The sequence below is a fragment of the Mirounga angustirostris genome, unplaced genomic scaffold, assembly GCF_029215605.1.
Source record: "Mirounga angustirostris isolate CCGP_5_RB_7025 unplaced genomic scaffold, mMirAng1.0.hap1 SCAF_7, whole genome shotgun sequence".
In the NCBI taxonomy this organism is placed as follows: domain Eukaryota; kingdom Metazoa; phylum Chordata; class Mammalia; order Carnivora; family Phocidae; genus Mirounga; species Mirounga angustirostris.
The window spans coordinates 151,115,140-151,131,318 of record NW_026991715.1 but is presented as its reverse complement, the minus strand read 5'-3'; positions in this window follow the sequence as shown (position 1 = coordinate 151,131,318).

Below are 16,179 nucleotides of genomic sequence, written 5' to 3'. Positions count from 1 at the left end.
TGAAAAATGTCAGAAGTCTGTGTATAAGCATTGCTCTTCTCCTAACGTCATAGCATTCAGCCACTTAACAAGCGCCCACAGCAGTGAAGGGGGATCAGAGGCTGCCCCCCAAGCCCTGGCTTGGCAGAAAGGTATCTGGAGAGTCCCAGCCCATCCGTACCAGCTTTCTGCAGAGAGGGGCTGTGGTCAAGCTTTTCATCACCATCTGACCCTCTGAAAGGAATTGCAGTTTTATGGTGGGTGTTGTTATTGAGCTGGAAAACAAACAAACAAAAACAAACTTGGAGATTGCCTTTTACGGCAGTTACTTAGTTGGAAGTACTCTATTTCATGCTCTTTGGATGGTTCATGCTAAAGCACGTGTATAGCGCATCAGGAAATGCCTCCCTTGTTGGGCGCTGTGGGTCTGCAGACACTTGGGGAAGAAGCACCACTCTTCAGTTGCTGTATCTTCGCGTGTTTTGTAAGGTACAGCCATCCCGACCCAACAGGCGTCACGCGATAGACGTTGTCTCAGCTTCATATGTTCTTAATCAGCTGAAAGAATGCACTCTGCAAAAGTATTTTTGCAAAACAAGGACCATTTCCCTACCTAAATTAATAAGCTCAGCCACCATGAAGCCAACAAGCCATGAGCAAAGTAACTTCCCTCATTCTGCCGATTGAAGGGGTGACGGCCGGGCTCCGTACAGCCTCCCTGGATGCCCTGCTGTGTGTGCCCCCATCCACACATAGGTTTTGACTACCACAAGGTCCCCAGTGCGTTTTAGATATCCCATTTCGAGAATGTTTTGCTCTCGTTTGTACTGCAGAGATTCCTTCTCTAACTCCAAAGACTTTGATACTGTAAATCAATATCTCAATTTTTTTTTCATTCAATTTCCGAGGTAAAGAGAAGCAGGAAAAATGGGAGGGGGTTATTTCCTTTCTCTCTCCAGGTGTTTGCTGTCTGCCTGATGCTCAGTGCTCTTTGGGAATCTTTCCTGATCACTACAAGCAAAAGAAAATTTCCACACTTGTGGCAAGCACTTGTGTATCTCTTGACCATGACACTGGATCCTCTGCAGGACATGCTGTGTGCACGTCTGTCTCCTTGAGCAGCTGAGCAGACGGCAGGACTGGGAGTCTGTGGCTATATATACAATTGAGCCTCACAGAGTTCCTAAAATATGGGTGGTCAGTATATATTTATAGGATTTGGGGTCATTAATTTTCTCATTCCACCAAATTAAGCAGATGCCTAATGATCACAATGCATTCATATGTTATCTCTGAAAAATTACACACCGTTTTCTTTCTATAAATGACTCATCTCCAATTGTGTTGTTCACCAATCTCTTCTCGAGGTTTCTGGATGACCAAACAAATTTCCAGACAAATGACCAGCCTGCCATCGGTGTTCCAGGGTCCCATGGCTGGTTTTGGTAGGGAGCAAAAGAGTCAGAACTTGAGGCATTTGAATCTATTCAACTGTTGTTTGTTTGTGGTGTTGAGAAGTGAGAAGTCAGCTCTCACAGTTACTGTAAATGTATGATGGATTATTCAAGTCACCGGGCCAACAGCTGTCTGAGCAGTCAGGAGGGTCTGGGTCTCACGGTCAGAGGCCTTGCCCACTGTCCTTGCAGGGGTTCCCAGCTCTGTGCCCGCGGACCAAAGGCCTGGGCCATGCTGGGCGCACATGCTCATTTTTATTAGACCGCCTAACCTGGTTTCCAGAGCTGCAGCTGCCTTCAGCATCTCCCTCCTCCTCCTCCTCTTCCTTCTTTTTTTTCCTTCTTTTGTAGCTGCTAAGGTCAACTTTTATGTACTGTTCTGTAAAGCAAATTTGTTTCAGATTTATCACAATCACCACCGGATGTCAGCCACATTGGCTGAAGGTTTGCTCTGTGCCGACAATGAGGGTGCTGCGTGGCTGAGAGTCACTCTTTCACTCGACACCTGTCACCCTCCTGTGAGGTGGGTGCTATCATTGATACCCACTCCGCAGGAGAAGACTGAGAACAGAGAGGTTCACTACCGTGTTCAGGGACACACAGCAAGGCAATAGTCGAGATATGTACGGCACGTTCCACCTGGACGATTTGGAGGGGAGTTCTTAGCATATGATTCTGTCCTGCGTTATCCATCCTGTTGCTGCGCTGTGTCAGCAGAATAGTGAGCACCAACTGATGGGCCACAGACACTGAAAATGGGCGAGTGTGGCCAGGCAGAATGTAGGGAAGGAATGAGGGAATGTCCTTCCGGAATTTGGGGGCACATCACATTCTAGAAGGGAGGGGTCACTGAGAGCTAATAGCTTACTAATATGTTTGAGAAGAGGATAGAAGCAAACGTGTTCCATACCAGCGATGCCCATTGTGAGCCTTCTTGCTAATATGGACAATTTTGTGCCTCCTTTCATGACAAAGCCTGCATGATCTCGGACCTTTCTGCCCATGTTAGAGGCTTTTGCACACTACTGGGGTCGTGTGATTCTTAGAATAGAGGAAAGGTCCCCAGAAATCATGAATTTAGGTCACAACCAGAAGAGGTGCATGAAATAAGCCAGCCAGGGGCAATGCATGAGGAGCGAGGCTGCGTCCCACTTGGACAGGTGACAGGTAGTTCTGTGATCACAGGGTCAGGGGGCGACTTTCATCTGACATGAGATGTGTCTTTTATTACTCTGTCTAGGAAACTCTCTGGGATATACAAAGCTTTCCACAATAAGAAATATACAAATTTGAGTAATGACATGAATACAGCTGAATTGGAAAAGTTTAGCTAATGTCAACATTTTTCTAAATTTAGCACTGTTCAAAATGTTTGCCAGTGTTCTCTGTATTTCTCAGCTAAGTCTTCTGGTTGCATAATTTATAGTATTTGTGTGTGCGTGTGTGTGTGTGATGTGAAGATTTAGAAATCCTTAATTGAGTCCAAATTGCATTAAATCGTAATTATATATCTTCCATGTAACTATTTTTCCCCTTGTCTCAAGCCTCTTGACCTAGAGATTCATATTTCCTAACTTTGGATTTGAGAACTGCTGAAAGGAACATTTTCTTTTTTTTTTCTTTTTTTTATTTTTTATTCTTATGTTAATCCCCATACATTACATCATTAGTTTTAGATGAAGTGTTCCATGATTCATTGTTTGTGCACAACACCCAGTGCTCCATGCAGAATGTGCCCTCCTCAATACCCACCACCAGGCTAACCCATCCTCCCACCCCCCTCCCCTCTAGAACCCTCAGTTTGTTTTTCAGAGTCCATCGTCTCTCATGGTTCGTCTACTCCTCCAATTTCCCCCACTTCATTCTTCCCCTCCTGCTACCTTCTTCTTCTTCTTTTTTTTTTCTTAACATATATTGCATTATTTGTTTCAGAGGTACAGATCTGAGATTCAACAGTCTTGCACAATTCACAGCGCTTACCAGAGCACATACCCTCCCCAGTGTCTATCACCCAGCCACCCCATCCCTCCCACCCCACCCCCCACTCCAGCAACCCTCAGTTTGATTCCTGCGATTAAGAATTCCTCATATCAGTGAGATCATATGATACATGTCTGAAAGGAACATTTTCATTGTAAGTGGTGGATTTGGAAGATTTCTCCTTAGATCCTTTTAACAGACTTGGAATTAGACAAACGCTCCCTTTAAAACTCTTTTATGCCAAATGGTCCTCCCTCTGTAGACTGCTTTTAGTTTTTAAACCACTTTTGTGTGCATTACTTCATTCTCTTTTTTATTCAGTGAATATTCTTAAAGTACAGAAAAAAATCCAAAGAATGATATAACAAACAGCCATGTTTTCACCACTCAGAATTAATGGCTCTGTGTCATATGTTTTTCTAAGTTTTCAAAAAAAAGAAAAAAGATGCATTAAAGACGGACACCAGCAAGCAGGAGGCCCCCAGTCTTCATGGGAGGGAGGGGCAGGGCCTGAAGGAACAAAGGAAATAGACTGACCTGTTGATAAACAGTCAGCATTTCCACTTCTCTGGTCTCTTTTTGCCCTACTGGGCAACCCCAGCCAACCCTTCATATTTCGTCTTTAAGCCAGGCAACTGGCAGCCTGGGCCATTGAGAGTCCCTGGGGGTGGGGTGGGAGTTTCTACCCCAGCCCAGGACCCTCTACAGTGTATGGAGATCCCAAGGTGAGTGATTCTGAAGAGAATTCCCCAAAACACTGAACTTGATTTGTTTTCCCCCTTGCCTTCTCCTTAGTCTTCCCCAGCCAGACTTCCCTTAAAGGCATCCTAATCCAGGGCTGTGACAGAAGGACCAGGTGGGCCTCGTTTACCGGGATGCTGTAGGAGCAGCTTCTGGGAAAGTCCAGTGCCTAGTGGGCATTATGCCCGAGAGTCTGGAAGGCAGTGGCTACACTTACTCCCGTGGGAGGGCGTCGGGGCCGGGGAGCCGCCCGCAGATGAGCGCCGTGATGTGTGTTCTCCTCCGTGATGTGTGTTCTCCAAAGGGCAGTGCTCATTTCTCCACCAAGCTGCAAGTGAGCAGGACAGGGGAGAGCGGTGCGTAGCCTTCTTGGAAACACCGCTCCTCCTGCTGAAAATGTGTTGCAGGCCGGGTGGGTCAGGGTGACCTAACCGGAAGGCAGGCTATTTCTGCTGGCAAAGGCAGGCCGAGGGCTTGTGAACGGGAGCCCAGGTAACGTGCCCCCGTCACCCCAGGGCACTGACTTGGCCTCGGCCTCAGAGCTGAGGCCATGGGGTGGCCCCAACAGGTGAAGAAAGCCAGCAAGAGCATGTCTGGGACGCCCCCCACCTCAGCTCCGCATCGTGGACACTATGTACTACCATCTCCCCACTGAGACCAACCTGCAAACATCCGTTCCCCACTTCTTCCCGCGTCCACACTTCCACTGAGTAAAACAGCATGGACAAAACCAGTGCCTGGGGGGAGGGACAGGCCTCGAGCCTGCTACGTTGTGCTCCAGTGTGAGGAGGTAGGCAAAGGTAAATCGAGGTTCACACGGGGTCCTGGGGGCCACCCCACTTGCATGACATGTGTTGACTTTTTATCTCGGCTGATCACAAACTTTTGTAGTTGATCTAAACCCCGAAAACGTTAGGCACGATGTTTTTCTCCATTTCCTTAAAATCCAAGTGGGTAATTGAAATCGGCCCTACTGTTTTGAACTTTCTGTGGGGAGCGAAGCCCAGCAGCCCATCTGTGGAGAAAATTTTTGAAAGACACGGAAGGTACATTATTCTTAGCCAAAAGGATTTCTCTTGGTATTTGAAATTATTCTCAGTCTTCCATCCTTTCTTCTCTTGGCCTCCCTAGTCCCCATGTTGTGACCATATGCCCAAGATACATGCTGTATGTGTTCCCTTTGCCTTACGTTAGGGCCAACACAACTCCTCATCCGCTCACGGAGTTCCACCCTCGTCACAGCTCATCCTAGTCTATAGAATGCAACAACATTGAAATTGGTAGATGCTCATTTCAATTATCTATCAGTATACGGATGAAAATAGATGGAGAGGTTACATAAACACTGCGGGCGTAAACATCTCTATTGTTGGAATGGGAATCGGGCCAACCGCAGCCAGCCCAGGCCACCATCCCTGAAGGCTGATGTTTATGGCCACCAGTCATGTGGTCGTTCCTTCCCCAGTTGGCCAGAGACTGCGTCTTTCTTCTCCTTTATCATCTTTAACCCCTACCTCCGTTCACCTTTTAAATTTGATCCCGGATTTCAATCAAGCTGTGTATGGGTTATGAGTTCATTTGATGACATACCTAATCTATTTGCAAATTATCCTTTCCTATAATCAAAATATTTCAGAAAGTGATAGTATATGCAAAACCATACAAATTATGATTCCTTGTAATTTGAATGCTATAATGGACAAAAATTTTATAGATATTAATAAACATAATTAAAGATCTCTTCCCTGTTATTCTGAAGAAAATTTGGTGGAGTTATTTATAGGATTATAACAACTGAAGAGTATTTCATATATAAATATAGCACTCATTCTTTAACCAGATTGTCTTTTGGATGACATGAAAAGTTTACCCTGTTGGTGATGAGAAGTTTAAATGCTGAAATTCTGTTTTACCCACAATGCCTTGTTGACTCAGTGAACTCACATGGTACTAATGATGCTTTTCATCGTGCCTATAGGTCTAGAGATAAAACTTGGAAACTCTGATGAGCCAAAGCCATTCATGACTTGTCTATTGTTCGGGCACTGAACAGTGTAACCATCCCTAGCAACAAGTGGAGGCTGGAAAGGTTGGGGACATTTTACCCTTCTTTGCATTCCAATTCAATATGCATGTATGGAATTCCTACCCACCATCAGGTACAATAGGAAAAGCCAGTGACTCAGAGACCACAGGCTCTGCTCCCCCTCTGGGTTCTTCTTCCAGGATGTGTCTTTCCCTTCTCCTTTCCTCTTTCCACCTCTGCCTTGCGGTCCATCTCCATATGTCTCTGCTTGCTTCTTGTTCTGCATGTCCAACTCTCCAGGAAGCAGTGGGCAGGCACCTCTTAGCCTCAGGAGCTACATTCGACAAAGACGGCACTAAGTAAAACATTTAACCTTGATGGTTAAAAGCCACTTAAAATAGAGTTGAAACATGCCTTACTAGGCTTCCTTAGTGTGAATGGTCCACAGATAAAATTATAACAGAGTCTGAACAGTGTATATGTTACCAGGAGAAATAATAGGTCCACCCAAAACCAAATCCACTTTTGCTTCTGAGTGACCTGTTTTGACTTCCAAAGCACCAGCACTCACCAGATTTTTCTCTCTTTGTTGTTCCCATTTTCAGCTTAGTCAGCTTGGGGTCTGACTCTATTTGCTGATTTTAGTTTCCTTGGAGAAGTGATGACAATCACACCAACAATCACATATGACGAGGGTGCACCGTGGGGAGCCTCCCACCTAGAGCTCACATCAGTCCTGGCAAGTGGCCATGGTCACCATCCCCAGCTGAGGGGCCAGTGACAAGGACTCAACATTACCTTGACTCATGAGGCATATCCAGCCTCTATAAAAGCTTAAGAACAGGGCTCAGAGGGAAAGTGTTATTTGTCACTACTTTGGCTAATACATTTTATGTGGCTGATTCTCTGTGGTCCTTCTAGGTTTTGCTGGTGACAGTGTGACCTTCAGTGGGGATGGCCAATCCATCATGCTTTGAACTTTTCACTTGGTTCCACGCTCATTTCATTTTTGCAAGAAAATCTTTGTCCACAGCCCTGTTTATGACTCACGAGGGAGCCTTGACTGGCATACCTCTGTAGTTCATGGGAGGCCGGGTACAGGAGCAACTCCAAAATCAGGTGCAGATGGTCATCCAAAAAACTTATCTATCATTTTTCACCATTCTATTGGGTCAATAAAATGATCTATTTTTACCATATTTATAATAGACACCAAGTACTGTATTTGTAAAACTGAGTTCCTAAAAGAATCTAAGAAATGTCCTTAGCATCATATAGATTTTAGATCCGTCCACACCAGTAGAGTAGAAGGACATTTAACCTGGAAGTTTTATTTGGTATATTATAAAGTATGGCTTATAAACATTGCCACCAGCTCTTCTAAGTTTCCAAACAGAGAAGATAATCTTCTAGGTTTTTGCTACTGAAAGCTTTGAGTAAATTCTCACAGCTTCTTCATGTCTTCTAAGAGCAGAAATTAAAAGCATTTAGTTATAGACAACTAAGTGAGCAAGCAAAAATCTTTACCAAATTCCAGATTATAATGAATTTTCTAATCACTCATTATCCTTAAATAATAATAATAATTGCTGATTTGGAAATGCAGGTTTCTGGAGGTTTGACTATAAAGGGTTTGTATCCAAATATTCAACCCAAAGCTTTGCATTGGGGATGTTCCCTGAAGGCAATGTGGCTCTCGGCTAATAATTCCATCTTGTCTCTTGCACTTTATAAGTAGAACAAAATTGGCCTGGACAGCATTTCTTATTCTTCAACTATGTGCAAAAAATGTGCATAGAAAATATGCCCAGAAGGACATATACGATCTCGTTAAAAATGGTTCTCACAGGCCTTGGAGATGTGTAATTTTTAATTTTTGTTAAATGTTTCTATACAAAAATAAAATCATGTGTAATAGATAAAAATTGCAGATATGATTGATATGGTACTTAGATTACATTGTTAACTGACCAATATTTAGTGCCAATTCCTGAGGGATTAGGTTTAGTTATTTCCCCAAAGTGTAGTGTTGTGTGGGTGCACAAAATATCTTTGGATGGCTGCTTTTGAATTGACTCATGAGTATCTCAGTTTCATGCATTAAGAAAAAAACAGTAAAAATATATTTACACAAAATTTAGAAATAATGGAAATGACAACCCCCCCCCCAAGAAAATCAAGTATAATGCATTTGAGAAGGTTCTTCTGAGAATAGTAACTTCTCTGAATTTCAAGCAAGTGGTTGCTTTCACATTTTATATAGAGTGTATCACATCACACTCTCATTATTTATATAAGATCAGGAGTGTATCCTATCACCCTGTTATTAAATCTATAAGATCAAGACTGTAATATGCTAGAGCACATTGAGTGGTGACCTCACCTGGCCTGCGTCTTGCAGAGTGATGACAGTGCATTCACAGAGGGCACAGCTGGACTGGAGTCCTGCGGTGGGGCCAGCTCCACGAGAAGTGGCATCGATGCCCTGTGTTGCCCAGAGTAGCCGTGAGGGTGGGTAGAGCGGAAGGAGCTGAGGTCGGGGAGGTGAGCAGGGCCAAACGAAGCAGGTGGCTTCATTTCCTACAAGAGGAGATTTTATTTCATTCTAAAAAGCGATGGGAAGGAGTAGAGACAAATAGTCTTACAGGCAAATCCCCCATCATTTGTACAGATACTCTGCTCTCAGGCGGCAGAGCACAAATCCCCACTCTGTAAGTGCGGGCTGTCCTTCCTGGCTCATTTCCAAAGAGCAGGGTATGGAAGGGGAAAGAACGTCCCACTTTACTGAAAGGACCTCAGCCAGGCCATCCCAGCCAACACCAACGGTGATGAGTCCCACTGACAGCATGGCGCCCGGATGTGAGGTGATGAGGAACGCGCTTCTCCTCTGCGGTCGAGAGCCCATGACCCCAACCTCATCAGGAGAGAAACAGTAGACCAATCCCAACGGAGAGACATTCTGCAAAACCCCTCCCGACCATCTCCTCCAGGCCAAAAACATGGAAAGTGGGAGAAGCCATCACAGCTGAGAGCAGCCCGAGGAGACAGGACATCTGAATGTCCTGTGGCGTCTTGAGCGGGATCCTGGGACAGAACAATGACATTAGGTAAAAACTGAGGAGATCTGAAGGAAGTGTTTATCTGACAACAATGTGTCAATATTGTCTTACAGTCGTGAAAAGCGCATCATACGACTGTGAGGGATCAGTGGTGGGGCTACAGGGGGCAGGGGATATGGAAACTAGTATCTTTGCAAATTTTCTTTAGATCTAAAATAATTTATATATATTTTTTAATTGTTAAAAAAGTGGTACAAAACCAGTAAGGAATTCAAGCATTGGAAACGCCGTGCTCAGACTTTTGCTGTGGACAAGAGGAGAAGCCAAGAGAGCGCTGGGCGGGTTTTCCAGGCGAGAAGGGGCGGCCCGGGGGTGCAGAAGAGACTGGGTTTGTGGTGTGTTTGGGGGTACAGGACCAAGTGGCCTTGCAGTTTGGAGGAGGGCCATGGGGGCAGAAGCCAATCTTCCGACAAGCTTCACTTTGCAGGGCCTGGGGGAAGCCCTGAAGAGAAAGCACACGCACGGCTAGATAAACATTAACCGTGAATAAATCCAGCCAACAGACTATTTTAAAATATGTGTTACATCTTTCCATCTTTCCAGACACATCCTCACAAGGACCAGCACAGCCAGGGCTCAATGTAGACCCAGACCATGGCGGGGGTTTGGCGGGGAGGGGGTGTCCTGCGGCCTGGCTAGCTGCACTTGCCCTCCCGCTATGGTGACAACAGGCCTGGGGAGGAGCCCCTGCACACAAGCGTGGCCATCCCAGCCACGTGCCCACGCTCCGGCCTCCGTCCTCCCAGGCCTGCCTAGTGGTGCACACACTGGCTGCAGGATCCACCCCTGGTGGACCCAGAAAGGAATCCCATGCCGAGGTGAGAGGTAGATCTGGGTCCTTCTGGAGCAAATTCTGGGGTCTTGTGTATGAGGTTAGCGTCTGGAAGAGGGGTGCATCCTCACCGCCTGGGCAGGGACAGAACTGGATGCCGCTAGAGTGAGGTCTTCGGAGACGCAGCGTGCAGGGACGGGCCCCTTTCAGCCACAGCGTGGAGGTAACTGGGAAGGTCAGAGGGCATGGTGTTTGCACTCACAGTGCTGGGGATGCGGGGTGAGGGGAGAGAGGTTCCTTTGTCCTCGTTACGTCTGAGAAACACACACTTTTCCTGACGTTCCGCGCCTCACGCCAGCATTTCAAATCAGTGTTTTGGCTTCTTTATCTACAGGGGAAACAGTAACATTCTGTTTTCTCACCTCCTTACATTGGGAAGTCTGAATCATTGGCACCTGTTGGTTCTCTGGGGCAAAAACAAGCGTGTTCAGAGCAGGATACATAGGGGGATCTCCTCCCGTCATCTAAACGTACAAACTCATCAAGGACTAAGTCCGGGGATGTCTGGGACGCCGTGACGACCACAGCTCGTTCTGCCGGGTGGCACGCTCGAACTTCGCTGAGAGAGTCGACCCTTAGAGCTCTCATCCCAAGGGGAAAGAAAACAAAGCATTTCTTATCTCTGTGTGTATCTGTGCAAGGTGGTGGGTGTTGGGGAAGCTCACGGTGGCCTCCCGTTTACAGGCCACGTCAGCCCCGTCCACGCACATGGCGCAGCGGTACTCACATCAGTCACTCCGTGAGGGGAGGAGGAGCACCCCCAATGCCAGTGTCCCCCTTCCCTCACCGCATGCCAGAAGGAGAGACACGGGCCTAGGAAGGCCCCGGTACTCCCCGTTTTCTGGTGCTGGCTATCCCATGGGCAGGAACATGAGCCAAACAAACAAAACACAGTAAATCGAACGTAAGAGAAACACAGAAGTTGAGTTTTTGACTTTTTTAGTTAAAATTGTTACCTTATAATGTCACCGTGGAAAAGTGTTTTGTGTGGGCGCCTGGGTGGCTCAGTTGGTTGAGCGACTGCCTTCGGCTCAGGTCATGATCCTGGAGTCCCGGGATCAAGTCCCGCATCGGGGTCCCTGCTCAGTGGGGAGTCTGCTTCTCCCTCTGACCCTCCCCCCCTCATTTGCTCTCTGTCTCGTTCTTTCTCTCTCAAATAAATAAATAAAATCTTTAAAAATAAAAGAAAAGTGTTTTGTGAGTTTTACACTTCAACTCAGGTAGAGAGCAGTGTGAAAGGCATTATGGGGCTTTTCATCACAAAGAAAACCACAGAGTCACTCAGGATTGCGGGACAATGGCCACGAGGGGGGATCCTGGACCGGACGTGTCCACTGTGTTCACCGGGAGCTTCCTGTGGCCTGTGGCCCCCGTTCCTGGGGTCACCATCCCACCTCCACCATGAGGACAGGGGGAACCAGTGGCGTCCCGACTCAGCCTCCCTCATGGTACTTAAAACTCCTTGTCCAGGGAGGGCAGTGTGAGCTCCTGAGATTAAAGCAGGATCCAGGAGAATCTTGAGGGCCTGGGAGGCTCTGTTGCAAAAACAAGTCTCTGGAAGAAGGGTTGTCCCAGTCCTCCGGCCTGCAGCGTGGGTCTTGCCAAACTCTTCTGATGCCTGAAGCAAGCACACTGAAATTTCCAGTGCAGTTCATACTTAACACCGCTCGACAATCAGGCACACGGACACTGCTGTGCCCATTTCATCGAGGAGATAGTAAAGGTCATTTAGCAGTTTCAAGGTCACACAATTAATGAACTTCAGGATGGCATGAAAGCTTAAAATCCAGTTTAAACGCTGCACTGCCCTGCCCCCTCTTGCTGAACAGGGATGCTTGGTTCTACGATTCCGGGCTTCTGTCAACTTGCATTTGGCTTTGTTCTGGCTTCTAAAGCATTCAGGCAGACACTCGCCAGATGGGCGATAGGAAAATAAAAGCATAACCAGCTAGAAAACAGTGATAGGTCCCTTTGTGGAATAAGGACTATAATCTTTTATTTATTAAGATGTTATGTTAAATATTTGAAGAGATCAACATTTAATTAAAAAAAATAATCTGTCAAGTTTGAAATGAGCTCATGGATTACAGACTTCCACTGAAATAATGTCAGAACATCTACCGTACCTTTTGGACGGAATCACAACTTCACCTGCTTGTTATTAAACTTGGTTTCGCAGACGTTAAAGGTAGTAACCTCAGAATCACCCACATTCCAGCTCCTCCCATAAAGAAGTGGAATCTGTCTTCGGGAGCCTTGGACCTGGTCCGGACATCTGACTTGGAGCGGATGTTCCCTCGATGCTGGGCGTAGGTAGCAAGAGTCATTGAAGCTTCTGGCTCTTGAACCCAACCTCCAGGAAAGACGGCTCAGGCTGTTCTTCCAGACACACGTGTCTCATCCACAGCCAGCACCACACCTGACAGGTGCGTGAGGCCCCCGAGGAGCATCTGGTCTCAGGCGAGCCACCAGACGTGTGACCCCAGGTGACACCAGCAAACTCTCCAGCAGATCCACCCCAACCTGCTAACCCAGAAGGTCCTAAGCAAAAAAATGGTTGTTTCCAGCTAAGGTATTTCTGTGGGATATTACACTGCAATCAATAGTGGACACTTTAAGTAACTGCAATATTGTGTATGTTATGTTAAGCATTTGTAAGTCGTGATTATTGGCTGGCATTGCAGCAAGAGAAAAATACCAAAACTTGGAGTGACTTTGACTTAATAGCAGGACGATCTTATAAATCCCACCACCCCTACTTTTATGGCCCTGCTTTTCATCAGTGAGTGGGAATCATATGGACTAGAAGGACCAATTCTGGTTAAATGTTTATTATATCCCTTCCCTAGGGAGAGAGATGCCAGAAAACCTTCATTCCATCTTTGAATTTGGCCGTGTCAGGGCTCTAGGCGTGGACCCCTGAAATTATTTGATGCCAGGCCCCCTGATGTGGGGTGGGGGTCTCTGGTCTGGGAAGGGCAGCCTGACATGAATTCCTTTCTTGGCTATAGTGCTTTCTCTCTAGTTCCTCCCACTAACTATATTCTAGCTCCCTGGATGACAAGATCTCTTTCGCATCCCACTGTAAATTTCTGAGCGCCAGATCTCTATAAAAACAGGTTTCCAGCTTTTTTCTTAACCTTGGTTGTTGATTTGTACCAAGAGGCTCACTGGTTCCACAATTCATAAAAACATGTCCACGATCTCAAAGGCAATTTTTACCATCCTAGATTCCTAGTTTTCTGTTCAAATTACATCACTCCTCTCCTTGTTGTTGTCTTGTGCATGTTTACAGACATGCTAGACAACGATAGTTTACTGTGTCTCAACATCGTAGATTCCAAAGTTCTTGCCTTTAATTCACACCACCCCCACAAGAACATGCCTGGCCATGAACATTATCTTGGTGAGATGTTGCTTAGCCCGAAAGATCTCAAGATCTCTCCTCCTTATGGCAATATCGAATAATGACTGCTTATTGAACGTTTATCCATTTCCACTTACGTAGGCCACTAACATGTTCTTCATTTCAAATAACAGAATTTGTTTAAATTAAGAAGAAGATCACATGAATTGGAAGACTTCGTCTGCAAACAGAACACATACAAATGGACAATGGCCTGCCTGTCTACAAAGCAGAACCTTGACACACGATTTCTATAGCTACTATCCCGGATGCCCAACCATTGCCCCTGCAGCGATCGGCCTGAAAGAAGTCAGGCCTCTGTCAGTGACTGTCACTTGCTCCATTATTTGCCTGTGCTTCCAACCCAAGACCAACCAGAGGAAGCTGAATATGCCCCCCAAGCAATCACAGGATGCCTTGCTTCCAGCTTACTGCGTACAACTCCCCCATTCCATCAGCCTCTAGTCGAAGTACACCTGCAGCTTTAGTGTGTGTTTGTTTGTTTTTCAGCCTATAAAGCCTTCTCATTCCTCTGCCTGCCTTTGAGTCTCTGCCTAATGCAAGTCATGGTAGCCGACTCCCTTGCTGTAGAAAGGTCTGAATAAATGGCTGTTTCTTATTCTCATTTGGGTAGTCTTTGTTATTTCCTCAACTCTCTTAGGGAAAAACCACAGGTGATGGGATGTCTTTCCTTGCCTGGCTCCTGCTGCAATGAAAGGAGAAACAGGCTGGCTTATGTCCTGTGGGGTGGGTCTGGGTGGGGAGTGGACGTGTTGCCTGCCCTGTGCCCAGGCCAGCCTCCCTGCCTCATGGGAGACAAGGCACTGACAGCTCCACTAATTCTCCAAAAGGCAAACGCACCTCCCGATCAGTCCCACGGACAGCTGACTTGTTTCTGTTGAGGGATCTTCCCTGTTGTCAGTGCGACGTTGGTACACATACCGATCAAGATATAATTATTATGATGAGGGGGTTTGGTCCCCTCCTGCACTGGCAACGTGCTGCTGGGTTACTGCGTGATCCAGGAAGGACGGCAGCCCTCTCCAAGCAGCCTCAGACCACATCTGTCCTCGGACAAAGTAACAAAGTCCATCCCAGCCCGGCACTCTCACACGGAAGGAGACCAGGGCGTGCAGCATTTTCTAGAGCAGGGCATCTGCATGTGTTCTCCTGTCTGATTGGTGGGTGTTCACACGGGAAAGCAGAGAACAGTCAAGAGGGTTGTGGATAATGAACTGTTCGGGCAGAAAATGGTATAAAGGTAAATGTCTACCTCTTCAGGATCCGGGGCTGGTGTTGAACACATTTCTGCCATGGCTATCATTGTTGGAGCAAAAACGTGTTTTTTTAAAAAAAATTGCATGAGGTCATGGTACAAATTTTCTGAACTCTGAAAAGGATTTGAAAGGGTGTGCCATTCGGCGACGGCCACCATCACGTGAAGCAGCAAGGAGAATCGTGAAGTTTCAGGCAGCCACAGAAGGCAAAGGGAGCCTTCCCCTCACCGTCCTCAGCATTCCGGATCTTTTAGTCTTCCATGCTATGGGAAGGGTTGTGGGCTCAGATCAGCTCCAGATGGAGCTGCCATTCTTGCAAAGCTTCCTGCCTGTGGCAAAGCAACGTAGGAAATTCAAACTAGGGACCAATTTTTAACATACAATGGTGTTATATAAATCTCACCCATCACAAGATGTACTTAGAACTTACGTTAGAAAAACACAGTTTAACTTTCTAAGCAAAGGGAAGTCTGGCCCCTCGTTATGGATGGGGGAGGGAGAAGTTACATCAGTTTAAAGTGGGAGATTATACCTGCCACAGAGAGCAACAAATATCTTCTGGGTCATGCTGGGTAAGAAAGACACAAGGGACCAGAGAGGCCAAAATCTATTTCCGTGATAATTTCCATCTGATCCTATTTCTATGCATATTGAATTTATACAGCACTTCCCCATAAGAATGGGATTTACAAAAAGGAAAAGAAGGAGGAGGAGAGGAAGGAGACCTCCATCCATGGGATTCATTCAAGGTGGAGGAGCTGTGGGTGAAAGCCACTGGAGAGGCAAGAGGCATGTCACAGGAAGGGCACAGGGACAGCCAGCTAGGGTGAAGCTAGCCGTTCACACAATTGACACAATTGTCCCGTTACCGTTTATTTGAAAGGCCTGTTTCTCTGTCTTCATTCTTTTTGACTCTGGCTGCGTCTGACTTTCCCCAGGATGACAAAGGGAACCCACCCTGTGGGACATTAATCTCCATACGGCCATGACATCTAACCCAAAATTGAGTCTGTTAACAGCAGAGATCCAGGACAACATGGGCAAGAAAATCGGGAAGGCCATTTTTAGTGAAAAAAACCGTGACTTTTAATCTTGTTTAAAAGGGAGGGGAGTGTAGGAGAAAAAGAATTAAATGCCTAAGAGAACTCTGGTCTAAACAAAGTCTGTTTTAAAATCACATCCTCTGAGAAGTTCAGTATCCACATTTGTCCTAGCTCATTCACACTTAGTTTGTTTCTGCGTGCTTTCTGAACTGTTTTCAATCAATTTATTAATCAAAGCTATCGTCATATTTCTTATCACCTTTTGGGTCTGTTCTTATGGTATTGTGCAAATATTTTGTTGTAAATGATCCCTGTGTGAAGA